At 33.5% G+C, this 16,034-nt stretch overlaps 1 pseudogene; it reads right to left on the bottom strand.

Annotated features, from left to right (window-relative positions):
• Positions 1–13,196: 13,196 nt before the first annotated feature.
• LOC149514218 (serine/threonine-protein kinase BLUS1 pseudogene) lies at positions 13,197–15,127 on the bottom strand (annotated as a pseudogene).
• Positions 15,128–16,034: the final 907 nt, after the last annotated feature.

The raw sequence follows: 16,034 nt of genomic DNA on the forward strand, positions 1-16,034 counted from the left end.
AGAACTAATCAACAACTAGAGAGAGACAATTAGAGAAATTTTACCAAATAGGTGACTCAATAAATACATATTAGATTTGTTCTTAGAGAGCTTCAAATCCGATCTTCATCGTTCAAAATGTAGAACTCTGAATCATAAACTTGCTGACAAAGTTTTAGTTTAATCAGACAACGGATTGACTTTTATGCAACCAATTCTCCCTTCTTTTTTCTTTCTTTACTTTTTTTGGCTTTTTTTCTTTTTTCTTCTTGGTTTTTGACACCACCTTAAAACAACCCCATGTTTTTTTATTAAGTAGCTAAGGCTCTATGTAAAAAGAAAGACCAAAGTCTATGACCTTTGATTGGCCTAAAACCAATTGCATGAGACTGGACCCCATTTTCCTAACAATCTCCCCTTTAGCCCCATTAGAAGGAGATTCATCACCATAGCAGTTTCATTTGAAACTTACCTTGGCCAAGGAACTCATTCTGATCAAGTTGTTATAAAGCTCAAGTTCTCCATGGGAAGTATTTTAGTCAACATATCTGTTACATTTTTATTAGTATGAACTTTCTTCAATAATATCTGCTGTTTTTCAATCACTGAACGTAACTAATGATATTTAACATCAATGTGTTTTATTCTCGCATGGTACATGGCATTCTTACTCAAATCTAAAGCACTCTGGCTATCACAAAACACCACATACTCTTTTTGATTCAACCTCAATTCAAGAAGAAAACGTTTCATCCAAAGCATTTCTTTACCTGTTTCAGTTGCTGCAATATACTCAACCTTTGTAGTTGATAAAGCAACACACTTTTGTAACTTAAACTACTAAGACACAGCTCTTTTTGTAAAAGTGAACAAATATCTTGAAGTAAATTTTTTACCATTAAGATCACTTGCCATGTTAGCATCAATAAACTTTTCTAGAACTGGTTGTGAAACTATATAACTCAAGCACATTTTTGAGATGCCCCTCAAATATCTGAAAATTCATTTCATTGCTTCCTAGTGAAATTTTCTCGGATTAAAAAGAAATCTGCTCACTATACCAACTGCATGAGTAATATCAGGCTGTGTACTAACCATAAGATACATTAAAGAATCGACTGCAGAAGAATAAAAAATACTAGACATAGCTAGTTGCTCTTTTTTAGACATCGAACAAGATTTTTTACTCAAATAAAAATGGTTGGCAAGTGAACTACTAACTTATTTAGCATGTTGTATGTTGAATCTACTGAGCACTCGTTTAACATACTTTTCTTGTGACAACCATAGCCTTTTAGCTCTCCTATCTCGGATAATGTCCATACTGAGAATCTGCTTTACTGGATCTAAATCTTTCATGTCAAAAGACTTAGATAATTATTCTTTCAACTTGTAAATCATACTAACATCTTATCTCACAATCAACATATCATCAACATATAATAAAAGAATAATGAAGTTACCATAAAAAATTTTTTTGACATACACACAAGGATTTGCTGCCGTTCTTTTATAGCTGTGACCCACCATAAAAGAATCAAACTTCTTATACCACTATCATGGAACTTGTTTCAAGCTATATAAGCTTTTTTTCAATTTGCAAACTAAGTGCTCTTTCCTTTTCACCTCAAAACCCTCAGGCTAATTCATATAAATGTCATCCTGCCAGTTACCATATAAGAATGTAGTTTTAATATCAAGTTACTCAAGCTCAAGATTCAAACTAATTGTTAATCCCAATACCACTCGAATGGAACTCATCGTCACAACTTGAGCAAAAACATCATCAAAATCGATGCCTGGTTTTTTAGAAAAAATTTTTACCACCAAACGAGCTTTGTATCTCACTAGTTTGTCACCATTTTTTTTTAACTTGAATACCTATTTATTCTTCAACGGTCTCTTTCCTTTTGAATGTTTAATAAGATTATAAGTACCATTTTTTCATAATGACTCCATCTCTTCTTTCATTGCTTTTAACTAGTGCTCTCTATCCAGAGTAGCCTGCATATCTTGAAAGCTCTTTGATTCCCCTTCATTGATAACTAAAATAAAATCTAAACTTAGATACCTGGTAGATGGCCTGCACTCTCTAGTAGATCTCTTAGGCTGAGACTCTACATCACTTGATGCCAAAGGTAGCTTCTCTTGCTCAACACTCTCAGATAGAGAAAATTGCTCTCCCCGTTCAAAATTGATTGCATCTGACTTATCACTAACTGTGCCTAGCTTATTCATATCTCCAAGTTCTATTTTTTGCTTATTTTCATCATTTGTGACTATTTTCTATGGAACCCTTGTCAGTATTGAAACATCACACTCAACAATAATACGTGTAGTCTTCTTATTTTTTTCAAGGTTTGTTCTAGTTTATTTTCATGATAGACCATATTTTTACTTTTAACTATTTTTCTCTTCACTAGATCCTATATCCTGTAGCTAAATTTTTTATCACCATGTCCTACAAACACACATTCTGTAACTTTACTATCAAGCTTTGACCTCTGTTGTTTCGGAATATTCATGAATGCTTTACATCCAAAAACTTTTAAATGAGAGTACGAAGCATCTTTTTCTGTCCATACTCTTTTTGAAATGTTAAAGCCTAAAGGAGTTGATGGTGATTTGTTAAGCAAATATCAAGCTGTGTTGACTGCTTCATCCCAGAATGGCTTTGATAATTTTACCATCCTTAATATACATATGACTTTTTTCACAATGATGCGATTCATCCTTTCAACTACACCATTATGTTACGATTTCTAAGTTCTATCATCTCATGCCTAATCTCATACTTTGAATAGTATTCTTCAAAGTCTTTAGATGTGTATTCTATAGCATTATCAGTCCGAATACATTTCAAGGATAACTCTATTATCTTTTCCACTATAACATAAAATTTTTAAAAATACTGTAGTACCTAACTTTTGTATTTAAACATATACACCCAAGTTTTACGTAAAGCATTATTAATAAAAGTAACAAAATACCTACTACCACCTAATGACTCAACCTCAATGGACCACATACATTAGAATAAATCAATTCCAATCTATTTTTTTTAGAACTCTTATGAAAAGAAACTTTACGATGTTTACCAAACAAATAATGATCACATGAATCAGAGACATATCTTTGGTCAAAGGAATGAGAGACTACCTTACTAAAACCTGTAACCCCTTCTTGCTCATGTGTGCCAGCCTTTTATGCCACAAGTTTGCTGAAGCATCATCCTCAACGGCACTTACTTGGTTGCCATTATCCATGTCTTATACATTATGCAACATAGTTTTCTCTTTGTAACTACCATAGATCCTTTGAGAAACTTCCACTATCCATTCTTTTATTGACTCTCATATCCCTTCTTATCAAGGTTATTAATAGCAAGCAAGTTCATTTTTATATCCAAAATTTGTTTGACATCCCTCAAAGTCAACATGCATCCTGTACTAGTTTGTATAATAATATCACCAATCTCAACAATCTGTTAAACTCTTATTTTTCATCTTGGTACAATCAAAGTCTTCTGCTTTGTAAGTTGTAAACAACTTTCTTTTAGGAACACAATGATATGTCGCTCCTACGTCAACTATCCACTCAATGCTGGGATCACCAACATGATTACAATCACCATGTGTACAAATCAAAGTAACTGAATCATTATTTGAATTCACTACTGCAACATACCATCATCTAAACTTTTATTGTTCTCATCTTTTTGCTCTTGTTTCAAGATTTTATAATGTCATTTTATATAACCTGTTTTACCATAATAGAAACACTTCACTTTATCTTTGAACTTGGATTTTATGTTTGGACTTACTACGACCTTTTGAGTTTTGACTTCTACCGATATTTTTATCCCTGTTCTTTGTGACTAAAGCTTGATTCTTAGGGTCTACATCTTTTCGTATTGTTTCTTCATTAAATATACTATCTTTTACCATTTTTAATGTCACCACATAATCAGGAGTTAAATTAAGAATAGTCACAACTAGAGTATTTCAGCTGTCTAGTAATGAATCCAAAAGAAACAATTCATTCTTTTCATCATCCATCTTAAGCTCTATAATAGTCATTCGATTAAATATGTCTTGAAAATCACTCAAGTGCTCTGTGATCGATCGTCCATCATTATACTATAAAGTTACAAGCTTTTCAACAAGCATAATTTTATTTATACTTGTTTTTCTCTTATACAATGCTATCAATTTTTCTCAAATAGTATGGGTATCTGCTTTCTGTGCTAGATGATAGAACACGCTGATATCAACCTATTTTTTGATTGTAGCCAGTGTTTTTCTACCTAACTTCTTTCAGCTTTCATCTTTCATATCTGCTGGTTTAGCTAAATCACTTAATACCAGTTTATACAAATCTTTACAGTATAGATGATCCTTCATCATAAGCTTTCAAATTGAATAATTTGATGTTGTCAATTTATTATAGAACCTGTATCACTTTTCATGATATCAAACAAAATTTACTTCTATATTAAGTTACTTTTATATTGATTTCTCAAAATAAATTCTCGCTCTGATACCATTTATTGGACTTGAAGTAATAAACACAATAATGCAGAAGTAATATATCGCAATAACCTATAATAACAGACAACAATCAATAATTAACAATACAAAAAAAAAAATAAAAAACACCAAGATTTACATGAAAAACCCTCAAGTATAGAGAGAAAAATCATAGACCATTAAAAAATTTTTTACTATCATAATAAATATACAATGTTCTTCTCTAGTTAAAACTAGAGCTAAGCAATAACTAGAGAGAGATAATTAGAGAAATCTCACCAAATAGGTGACTCAACAAATATACCTTGAATTTATTTCTAGAGAGCTTCAAACCTGATCTTCACCATACAGAATGTAGAACTCTGAATCATAAATCTACTGACAAAGTTTTAGCTTAATCGGACCAAGGATCGACTTCCGTTCAACCAACTCTCCCTTCTTATTTTTTTTTCTACTTTTCCTGACTTTTTTTTTTCTTCTTGGTTTTCGACACCACCTTAAAACAACCCCACTTCTTTTTATTAAGTAGCTAGGGCTCTGTGTAAAAAAAAAAGACCAAAGCCCATGACTTTTGATTAACCTAAAACTAATTACATGGGGCTGGACTTTATTTTCTTAACAAAAGGTTATCATTTTCAGCATTTCGATGCCTTTTCCCCTACTTACAGGTAACAAATTTCTTCTTCCTCTCATGTTTTAATCGTTTACTTTAGGTAAAGGGACCGATTATATTTTTAATAGATATTTTCATGGAGGGTTTTGATTTTGATGTGACACAGCTTAAAACATGTGCCTGGGTTCATCAAGAAAGTGGATGAGCTTAAATCCAAAGGTGTTGATAAGATTATTTACATCAATAGTAATTTTTTATTTTTTATTTTTTTATAAAATTTTACTTTAATTGCATTGTGAGTTGTGAATTGATGGAAGTTATTAGTTTTATGTTTGATTTTTTTTTATACATATTGCCTTGTAGGTTTTGAGCTGATGTTATTCTGGTCAGTATTGTTTTTGATGGTTGTGGCTATAGTTCTGTTAATGTGGTAGTAAATTTTGCATTTATTGGTTTAGGTTGTAGCCTTTTTTTATAATTTTTTTTCTCTTTGGAAATGATTTAAACATTATGATGAAAAATGAAGTATGAATGGTTGATACTTGAATTTAATATTGGAGTTTAACAATTTCGTTCTTAAACGAGTCCTGTGTGGTTTTTTGTTACGCAGATAAGCAATCATAAAAAAAAAAAATATTCAATTGGCCTTATAGTAAGCATAATTGAACTTAAGGTGCCGTAATGATTATTGTGTTAGAAAAATGTGGTCTAGCCCCATGTAAGTAGTTTTGGACCAAATAAAGGCCATGGGTCTTTATTTTTCATTTTACACAGAGCCCTAGCTACTTAATAAAAAAGAGGTGGGGTTGTTTTAAGTGTGTGTCGAAAACTAAGTAGAGAAAGAAGAAAAGCCAGAAAAAATAGAGAGAAAAAAGAAAAGAGAGAGTTGGTTAAACGAAAGTCGATCTATGATCCGATTGAGTTGCAACCTTGTCAGGAGGTTTATGATTCAGAGTTCTACGTTTTGAATGGTGAAGATCGAGTTTGAAGCTTTTTAAGAACAAATCCAGGGTATATTTGTTGAGTCACTTATTTGGTGAGATTTCTCCAATTGTTTTTCTAGTTGTTGATTAGCTCTAGTTTTAGCTAGAAAAGAACTTTGTATACCTATTATTTGATAGTGAAGATTTTTCTAGTGGTCCGTGGTTTTTTCCCTCTACACTGAAGGGTTTTCCACGTAAATCTTGATGTACTTTATTTTTTTATGTTTTTTATTATTGATTGTTGTCTATTGCTTCTGTATTATTATGATTATTGCTTCAAACGTAACAAGTGGTATAAGAGCGAGGATTATTTTGAGATATCGATATAGAAGCATCCCAGGATAAAAGTAAATTTTGTTTGAGATAATGAAGGGTGATACAAGTTTCATGATAAAATTGACAGCATCGAATTATTCAATTTAGAAGCCTATGATAGAGGATCATTTATACTGCAAAGATTTGTATGAGCCAGTATTAGGTGATTCAACTAAACTAACAGATATGAAAGATGAAAGTTGAAAGAAGCTAGGTAGAAAGACGTTGGCTACAATAAAAAAATGAGTTGATATCAGCATGTTTCATTATGTAGTGCAGGAGTCAGATGCTCACATTACTTAGAAAGAATTGGCAGCATTGTATGAGAGAAAAATAGGTATGAATAAAGTTATGCTTGTTAAAAAGCTTGCAACCTTACAGTACAAGGATGAAAGATCTGTTATAGAGCACTTGAGTGATTTTCAAGATATATTTAATCGGATGACTACTATGAAGCTTAAGATGGATGGTGAAATGAATGCATTATTTCTTTTGGGTTTATTGTCAGACAGTTGGAATACTCTAGTTGTGACTATTCTTAATTCAGCTCCTGATTATAAGGTGACATTGGAGATAGCAAAAGATAGTATGCTTAATGAAGAAGCAAGACGAAAAGATGTAGACCTTGGGAATCAAGCTCTGATCACAGAGAACAGAGGTAAAAATATCGACAAAGGTCAAAACCTAAAAGGCCGTGGTAAGTTTAAACATAGATCCAAGTCTAAAGGTAAAGTGAAGTGTTTCTATTATGGTAAAACATGTCATATAAAATGAAACTGTAAAATCTTGAAGTAAGAGCAAAAAAATGAGAAAAGTAAGAGTTCATATGATGGTAATGTTACAGCAGTGAATTCAAATAGTGATTCAGTAACTTTGATTTGTACACATGGTGATTGTAATCATATTAGTGATCTTGACATTGAGTGGATAGTTGACACAGAAGCGACATATCATTGTGTTCTTAAAAGAGAGTTATTTACAACTTACAAAGTAAGAGACTTTGGTTGTACCAAGATGAAAAATAAGAGTGTGTCACAGATTATTGGGATTGATGATATTGTTGTACAAACTAATACATATTGCATATTGACTTTGAGGGATGTCAGACACATTTTAGATATGAGAATGAACTTGCTTACTATTAATGTCCTTAATAATGAGAGATATAAAAGCCGACAAAAGAATGGACAATGAAAGCTTTTTAAAGGATCTATGGTAGTTGCAAGGGAAAAATTATGTTGCACAATGTATAAGACATGGATGCAATTGAACGGTAACCAGGTAAATGTCATTGAAAATGATGCTTCAACAAATTTGTGGCACAGGAGGCTGGCACACATGAGTGAAAAAGGGTTACAAGTTTTGGCAAGGTAGTCTCTTATTTCCTTAACCAAAGGTATGTTTCTCGATTCATGTGATTATTATTTGTTTGGTAAGCATCATAGAGTTTTTTTTCGTAAAAGTTCTTAGAGAAAAGAAAATAGATTAGAATTAATTTATTCTGACGTATGTGATCCCATTGAGGTTGAGTCATTAGGTTGTAGTAGATATTTTGTTACTTTTATTGATGATGCTTTACGTAAGACTTGGGTGTATATATTGAAATACAAAAGTCAAGTACTGTAGTATTTTTAAAAATTTCATGTCATGGTTGAAAGGATGACAAGGTTACCCTTGAAGTATATTTGAATTGATAATGGTGGGAAATACACATCTAAAGGCTTTGAAGAATATTGTTCAAAGCATGGGATTAGTCATGAGATGATAGAACCTGAAACACTGTAGCATAATGGTATAGCTGAAAGAATGAATCGTATCATTGTAGAAAAAGTCAAATGTATATTGAGGATGGTAAAATTACCAAAGCCATTCTGGGTGAAGTAGTTAACACGTCTTGTTATTTACTTAACAGATTATCATCAGTTCTTTTGGGCTTTGACATTTCAGAAAGAGTGTGGATAGGAAAAGATACTTCATACTCTCACTTGAAAGTTTTTGGGTGTAGAGCATTCATGCATGTGCCAAAAAAGCAGAGATCAAAGCTTGATAGTAAAGCTACACAGTGTGTGTTTGTAAGATATGGTGATGAAAAATTTAGTTACAAGGTATGAGGTCCAATAAAGAAAAAGACAATTAGAAGTAGAGATGTGGTCTTTCATGAAAAGAAAATCATAACAGACTTTGAGAAAAATGAAAAGACTACACATGTTACTGTTGAGTGTGATGTTTCAACACCGACAGGGATTCCACAAGAAAGAGCCACAGATGGTAGAAATGAGTAAGAAACAGAACTTGAGAACATGAATGAGCCAGCCACACTTGGTGATGAGCCAAATGCAATTAGTTTTGAGTAGAGGGAGCAATCCTCTCTACCTGAGAGTGTTAAGTAGGGGGAGTTACCTTTGGCATCAAGTGATGTAAAGTTTCAACCCAGGAGATCTACTAGAGAGCGCAAGCCATCTATCAGGTATCCAAGTTCAGATTTTATTTTAGTTACCAACGAAAGGGAGCCAGAAAGCTTCCAAGATGTGCAGGTTACTTCGGATAGGAGCACTGGTTAAAAATAATGAAAGAAAAGATAGAGTCATTGCAAAAGAATGGTACTTATGATCTTGTTAAACTTCCAACAGAGAAGAGGCCATTAAAGAATAAATAGGTGTTCAAATTGAAAAAAAATGGTGACAAACTAGTGAAGTACAAAGCTCGATTGGTAGTAAAAGGTTTTTCTCAGAAACCAAGCATCGATTTTGATGAGATTTTTGCTCCAGTTGTAAAGATGAGTTCTATTTGAGTGGTACTGGGATTAGCAGCTAGTTTGAATCTTGAGCTTGAGTAACTTGATATTAAAACTGCATTTTTGCATGGTGATTTACAGGAAAACATTTATATGAATAAGCCTGAAGGTTTTGAAGTAAAAGGGAAAGAGCACTTAGTTTGCAAATTGAAGAAAAACTTGTATGGCTTGAAACAAGCTTTGCGACGGTGGTACAAGAAGTTTGATTCTTTTATGGTGAGTTATAGCTATAAAAGAACAGCAGCGGATTCTTATGTATGTTAAACAATTCTCTAATGATAGCTTCATTATCTTATTATTATATATTGATGATATGTTGATTGTAAGACAAGATGCTAGTATGGTTTGCAGGTTGAAAGAACAATTGTCTAAGTCTTTTGATATGAAAGATTTAGGTCTAGCAAAGCAGATTCTTGGTATAGATATTATCTGGGATAGGAGAGTTGGAAAGTTGTGGTTGTCACAGAGAAAGTATATTGAACAAGTGCTTGGTAGATTCAACATGCAACATGCTAAATCAATTAGCAGTCCACTTACCAACCATGTTCATCTAAGTAAGAAATCTTGTCCAGTGTCTAAGGAAGAGCAACTAGCTATGTCTAGTATTCCTTATTCTTCTGCAGTCGATTCTTTAATGTATCTTATGGTTTGTACAAGGCCTGACTTTGCTCATGCAGTTGGTGTAGTGAGCAGATTTCTTTCTAATCCGGGAAAGGTTCACTGAGAAGCAGTGAAATGAATTTTTAGATATTTAAGGGGTACCTAAAAAATGTGCTTGACTTATGGAGTTTCACAACCAGTTCTAGAAAGGTTTACGGATGCTAACATGACGGGCGATCTTGATGGTAGGAATTTACTTCAGGGTATTTGTTCACTTTTGCATGAGGAGCTGTATCTTCACAATCTAAGTTGCAGAAGTGTGTTGCTTTGTCAACTACAGAGGCTGAGTCTATTGTAGCAACCGAAGCATGTAAAGAAATGCTTTGAATAAAACGTTTTCTTCTTGAATTGAGGTTGAATCAAAAAGAGTATGTGATATTTTGTGATAGCCAGAGTGCTTTAGATTTGAGTAAGAATGCCATGTACCATGCTAGAACAAAGCACATTGATGTTAAATATTATTGGTTACGTTCAATGATTAAAGAACAGTAGATGCTGTTGAAGAAAGTCAATACTAATAAGAATGTAGCAAATATGTTACTAAGATACTTCCCAGGGAAAAACTTGAGCTTTGCAGCAACTTGACCAGAATGAGTTCCCTGGCCAAGGTAAGTTCCAAATGAAACTGTTATGGTGATGAATCTTCTCCTAATGGGGCTGGAGGGAGATATTGTTAGGAAAATGGGGTCCAGCCCCATGTAAGTGGTTTTGGACTAAGTAAAGGCCATGGGCCTTGATCTTTCATTTTACACAGAGCCCTAGCTACTTAATAAAAAAGAGGTGGGGTTGTTTTAAGTGTGTGTCGAAAACCAAGTAGAGAAAGAAAAAAAGCCAAAAAAAGCAGAGAGAAAAAGGAGAAGGGAGAATTGATTGAACGGAAGTCGATCCATGGTCTGATTGAGTTGGAACCTTGTCAGGAGGTTTATGATTCAGAGTTCTACATTCTGAATGGTGAAAATCGGGTTTGAAGCTCTCTAGGAACAAATCCAGGGTGCATTTGTTGAGTCACTTATTTGATGAGATTTTTCCAATTGTTTCTCTAGTTGTTGATTAGCTCTAGTTTTAGCTGGAGGAGAACTTTGTATACCTATTATTTGATAGTGAAGATTTTTCTGGTGGTCTGTGGTTTTTTCCCTCTACACTGAAGGGTTTTCCATGTAAATCTTGATTTCCTGCATTTTTTATTATTAATTGTTATCTATTGCTTTTGTATTGTTGTGATTATTGCTTCAGGCGCAACATATTGAATGGCAAAGTTGGATCTTAAATCTACAGAAACGGTGCCTGGAGTGTTCTATGTTCATATTTGAAAAGTAACAATACTTAAGAAAAAAAATATTAAAATTGAGCTATGGTAATGCTGTCCTTTGTCCTACAAAAATGAACTAATATGGCAAGATTTTCTCCAGATTGGATATTCATCACCTGCTCAGACTGGAATCATGGTTGACTTGGTCTCTCTATAGCAAAAGTAAAGCATAAATAGCCTTTTATGGCAGTTGCTCTTGTGAATTCATTTCCATCATATTTCACTACTTAATTTTGTTTGCAACCAGGTATAATTCAGTATTTATGACCTTAAAATTTTGTTTCTAATGCTTTATGCCAACTTTTGTTACTGAGCAGCAGGATCATATTAGGTCAAATGTACACATGCCATGAGTAGCTGATAAGCTGGCATGGTTGTTCTTAATATCTAACATGATATCCATTCTTTAAAGAGGAAGCTGAATAACATATAAGTTTCAACTTCATTTAAACTGAATGAACTAGCACTGTTGTGAAAAAGCACAAATGTAATAGGATTCCTATAATTGCTTCTCTTTTTTGTTTATCTCAGGCGTTTGTACGTGAAATTTTCTCTTTTCTTGCTTTGTTCATTGCAGTAATCTTTTTTTGGTTCAATATTGATAATTGGAGCAATGATAGGTGCAGTAATGAGTGGGAGAATAGCATATTACATTGGTCGAAAATGTGTAAGGCTTTCAAAAAACCTATAGCCATATGTATAATTCTACTTCCAAACAGTTTTCATGTCTTTGATTTTCCTATTAATGTTGGTTAATGTTTGAGGCAGACAAAGGCTTTCTAGGAGATATTTTGCATAGTAGGATGGCCTGCGATACTATTTTCAAAAATATTCCATTAATCAATTTGGTTCTACTCCGCCTTGTCAATTGAAAAAATGTTGGCTTGCAATATCTTTAGATGGAAACAAAACCTAATAATTATCACAATAGAAGCATTAAAATTTTCCTTTTAGTTGTTAGTTCCAATCTTCAAATAGCACTTTAATACCTCATATTGCCTCAATTCATAGTGATATATGTTGACTGTTTGTCAAAAGGCTGCTTGGTGGCTTGACCTCGGCCGGTTGATTGTATGATATGGGATGGGCCTCCTTTCATATGTGGTAAGTTTTGAGCTTATATGCATCCACATAAACATTTCAAATCTCGTTCCTTTTGGTTTTAGCATGAGGAGAAGCTTTAGCACGAGGTAACCTATATTTACTTTTACATTTTTATTAGTCCTGCAGGTCTTTCTCTTCTGGGTATTTGACTAGTCTAATTGATTTTATTCTTAAATTCGAAATCCCAAGTTCTTGGTTGAAAAAAGAAATGTGATTATTCCCAAAAAAAAAAAGCCCTGGCTGTTGGTCTTGGCATCAATGATTAATTGTTAGAAGGGACTAATAAAGCATAATAAAGGAGTTTTTACTTCTTTTGTTAAAGGTGGAGTTTTTCTCGATGTGAAAAATTGGCCACCACTTTTCCCAATCATTCATCATGATATTACAATTGAGATACCAAATTATCTACAACGAATGCTATATGTACCTTTCTCCACATTCTTATGTATGTAAGCTTCTTGTCGAATGCATCCTTAGATTTGATTATTCTACGTTTTCACCTGAACATAAATTTTGAATTGTAAATATCTAAAGAACTACTAAATGAGAACGCAAGATACTAAATTGGATTCTCACCCTAAAAAGTTTAGTATGTTCGGGCATAAGCCAGTTTTTACTGATAATTTATATATGAAATGGAAATTCTGAGACTTGTAACTCGTTCTTCAGGTATCAAAGAACATAGAATTATGCATAAAGAATGTCAAAATTATCCATAATCTTTCAATTTCTTCCATTAGATGAAATCAAATATAGCCTGTTTGGCATGTCCCTAATTCCCAACTATCTTAAGGCGCACATATTTGCACTTGTGATTTGTGATACACTATGTGGACTCAAATCACAAAAAAAAAAAAACTAGACTGAAATTTCACTCACTGTCCCAAATCTTCAACCAACTCGCAAATGTTGTAGTTGGGACGGGTAAACCTCAATTATTTTCATCAGTGTTGGATGGACCAGAAGTCTGCATTCTGAGAATCTCTAATTGCATCTCCAATTCAAAGTTCTTTTGCCTTTCATGCTCCAACTCCAACCTCAACTTCTCAATCAACTGCACCAATTGATCTTCCCTGTTGATCACTTCCCCTCCAAGCAGGCTAATCATATATGTCACCTTCTGCATTTGATCATCCAAACTCTTTTTCAATGTCATCAGGTAACCCACTACTGTTTCTGCATTAAAAGTACTGTCAACTCCAGACTCATTCCCTGCAATTTGCTCAATGCCAGACTCTTCTTCACAATGAGAACCATCATTTCCCCCCTCCCCAACACCCCCTGGTGAACTAATCAAACTTGACTCAGCCTCTGGTAAGTTCAAATTTGATCCCCCAGGATTACCCGATCCATCCGAGTCACCTGCCTTTACTGGAATGATCGTTTCGCCACCAAAACGAACCTGTTTCCCAATTGGATCGTCTTTGGACTCGCTGGTGAATACAGGTTCAAGCTCGAACCCATCTTCATTGAAGTTCCACCCACTAATCCTTCTATGTTTAACAAGCTGAGACCCTGATTCCCCATCAACATCTTCATAATCTACTCCAACATCAACACCCTCCCTAAGAATCTTGCTTGCCCTGAACCGCTCTTCAACACTGGGCAATCCATGCAACACATGCTCGACAAGAAAATCCAAACCTTTGCAACTCTTAAAAAAGGAATGTTTCAAAAGCTTCTCTGCCGAGGGTCGCTTCCCAGGATCTTGATCAAGACAAGAAGCAACCATATCTTTAAAGGCCTTTGAAAAGTTTTTGGTCTTACCTTTCTTGCTATTATTTTCATAATCAGGAAATCTAAACCGCTTGGTAATCTTCATGATCAAAGACTTTGAAGGAGGTAGATGCGATAAAGGAGGCCTTCCATGGGCTAATTCTAGCGCGGTTATACCAAAAGACCATATATCAGCCTTAAAACTATACCCTGTATGTGAGTGTATCACCTCTGGTGCCATCCAATATGGGGTTCCCGACTCATATGTAATAACCAACGGTGATGAAGATGTCGATGAACACGATTCGTGACCTGAACTCGACTCATAAGTCGAAGCTGAAAACCCAAAATCCGCAAGCTTAACACACCCAATCGAGTCCATCAAAATATTGCCAGCCTTTATATCTCTATGCAAATGCCCTTGGTTGTGAAGATATGACAATGCATTGAGGGTTTCTTTGAGAACAATGGCAATGCATTGCTCTGATAAACCGTCGGGGAAAGAAGATGAGATTATGGATTGTAAAGAACCGCCAGACATAAATGGCATCACCACCCAGAGACGTCTGTCAACGGTGAAGGAGCAATGAGCATTGAGGATGTTGTGGTGTGAAAGAAGTGACATGTTGTTGCTTTCACGTCGAATGTTGTCGAAATCAGCCTTGGACTGATCAAGATCAATGGCTTTGATGGCAACAACAATTGAATTCATGGGAACACATTCGGCTTTGTAAACTACGGCACTAACGCCAGCCCCGATTTCATCAATAATCTTGTAAGACTCCGCATCTAATGGAAATTGAAGCTTGGGATGACCTTCTTCTTCACCGGCCATGAGGTTCTTTGGATCTTTTCCCTTCTTTTTTGAGTGAAAGGCTTTGAGAATTCTTGATGTTGTTGTTGTTTGGGATACGGTTTTCTTGCAGGATTCTTGAAGAACAAAGAAAGACGAGAGAAAGAGAAAGGAAAAAATGGGGTTTTAGGCGGTTTTCTTGTGAGGTTTGAAAAGGAATGACTTTGTTATAGCTAGCAATGATTTATATATCCTCGAGAGGGTAAAGAAAATGCATGTGAATTTAGATTTATAGCTGCTTCACCTAAGAGAAAGAGAGTGAAATTCAGGCTTCCGGCATTCAATACAATACCAAGGAGCAAAGGCCGAAGGCCATAGCCCAAAGGCGATGGGATTTTGGTTGTTTTGGGTAATCTGTGTATTGGCCTAGCAGAGCAGGAGGCATTTTGTAGTTTACAAGAATGGGTCTCGCGCTACATTGTATTTTTCTTTTTTCTTTTTAATTAAAAATTATAAAAATTGTAATTTATTATAAATAAATTATTCAATTACAAATAATTTATTAAAAATATTATAAAATATTTCGTCTATTCAAATTTAAGGAAATTAGTTTTTTATTTAATATCATCATAAATTTCTTTAAAATTTATTCTTTGAAAATTTTAATCTCTATTTTTATATTCTATATTGACATGTGTAAAAGAATGTGGGAGGTTTTGTGAGTAAAATAAATTTTTTATTTTAATCATATATATTTTCATCTATTATTCATTATTTATCATATTTCATTTTTATGAATTTTGTGACTTTAATGTTTTTTGTTTCATTTATTTTTATTTATTATTTATGAATTTAATTAATTTTCATATTGAAAAAATTTAGGTCTTTTTTAATATTTTGGTAGAGTTAATAAAAATTTATTAACCTTAAAAATTTATTTATGAATTTATTTAATTCTAATTTTAAAAATTCCTAAGACTTCATTAATACTTAGATGAATTTTATAAAATTCTCATGACTTTAAATTTTTTTTTAAAAATTTACTTTGTGTTCTACATAAAATTGAACTACTTTTAATAAAATTAGCATGCATTCATTTAGTCAAATAGGACCCTTTGAAAGATCTCACCTATAAAAAATGGTGGATAAATTCTTTATTTCTATTGAAAATTTTTATCCTCACCAACAAAATTAAACAAAAACATTTTTATGAAAAAGTGATAAAATGAATCCCATTGA

This window comes from Durio zibethinus, chromosome 16, assembly GCF_047325235.1.
Source record: "Durio zibethinus cultivar Kanyao isolate XHJ-2024 chromosome 16, ASM4732523v1, whole genome shotgun sequence".
Lineage (NCBI taxonomy): Eukaryota > Viridiplantae > Streptophyta > Magnoliopsida > Malvales > Malvaceae > Durio > Durio zibethinus.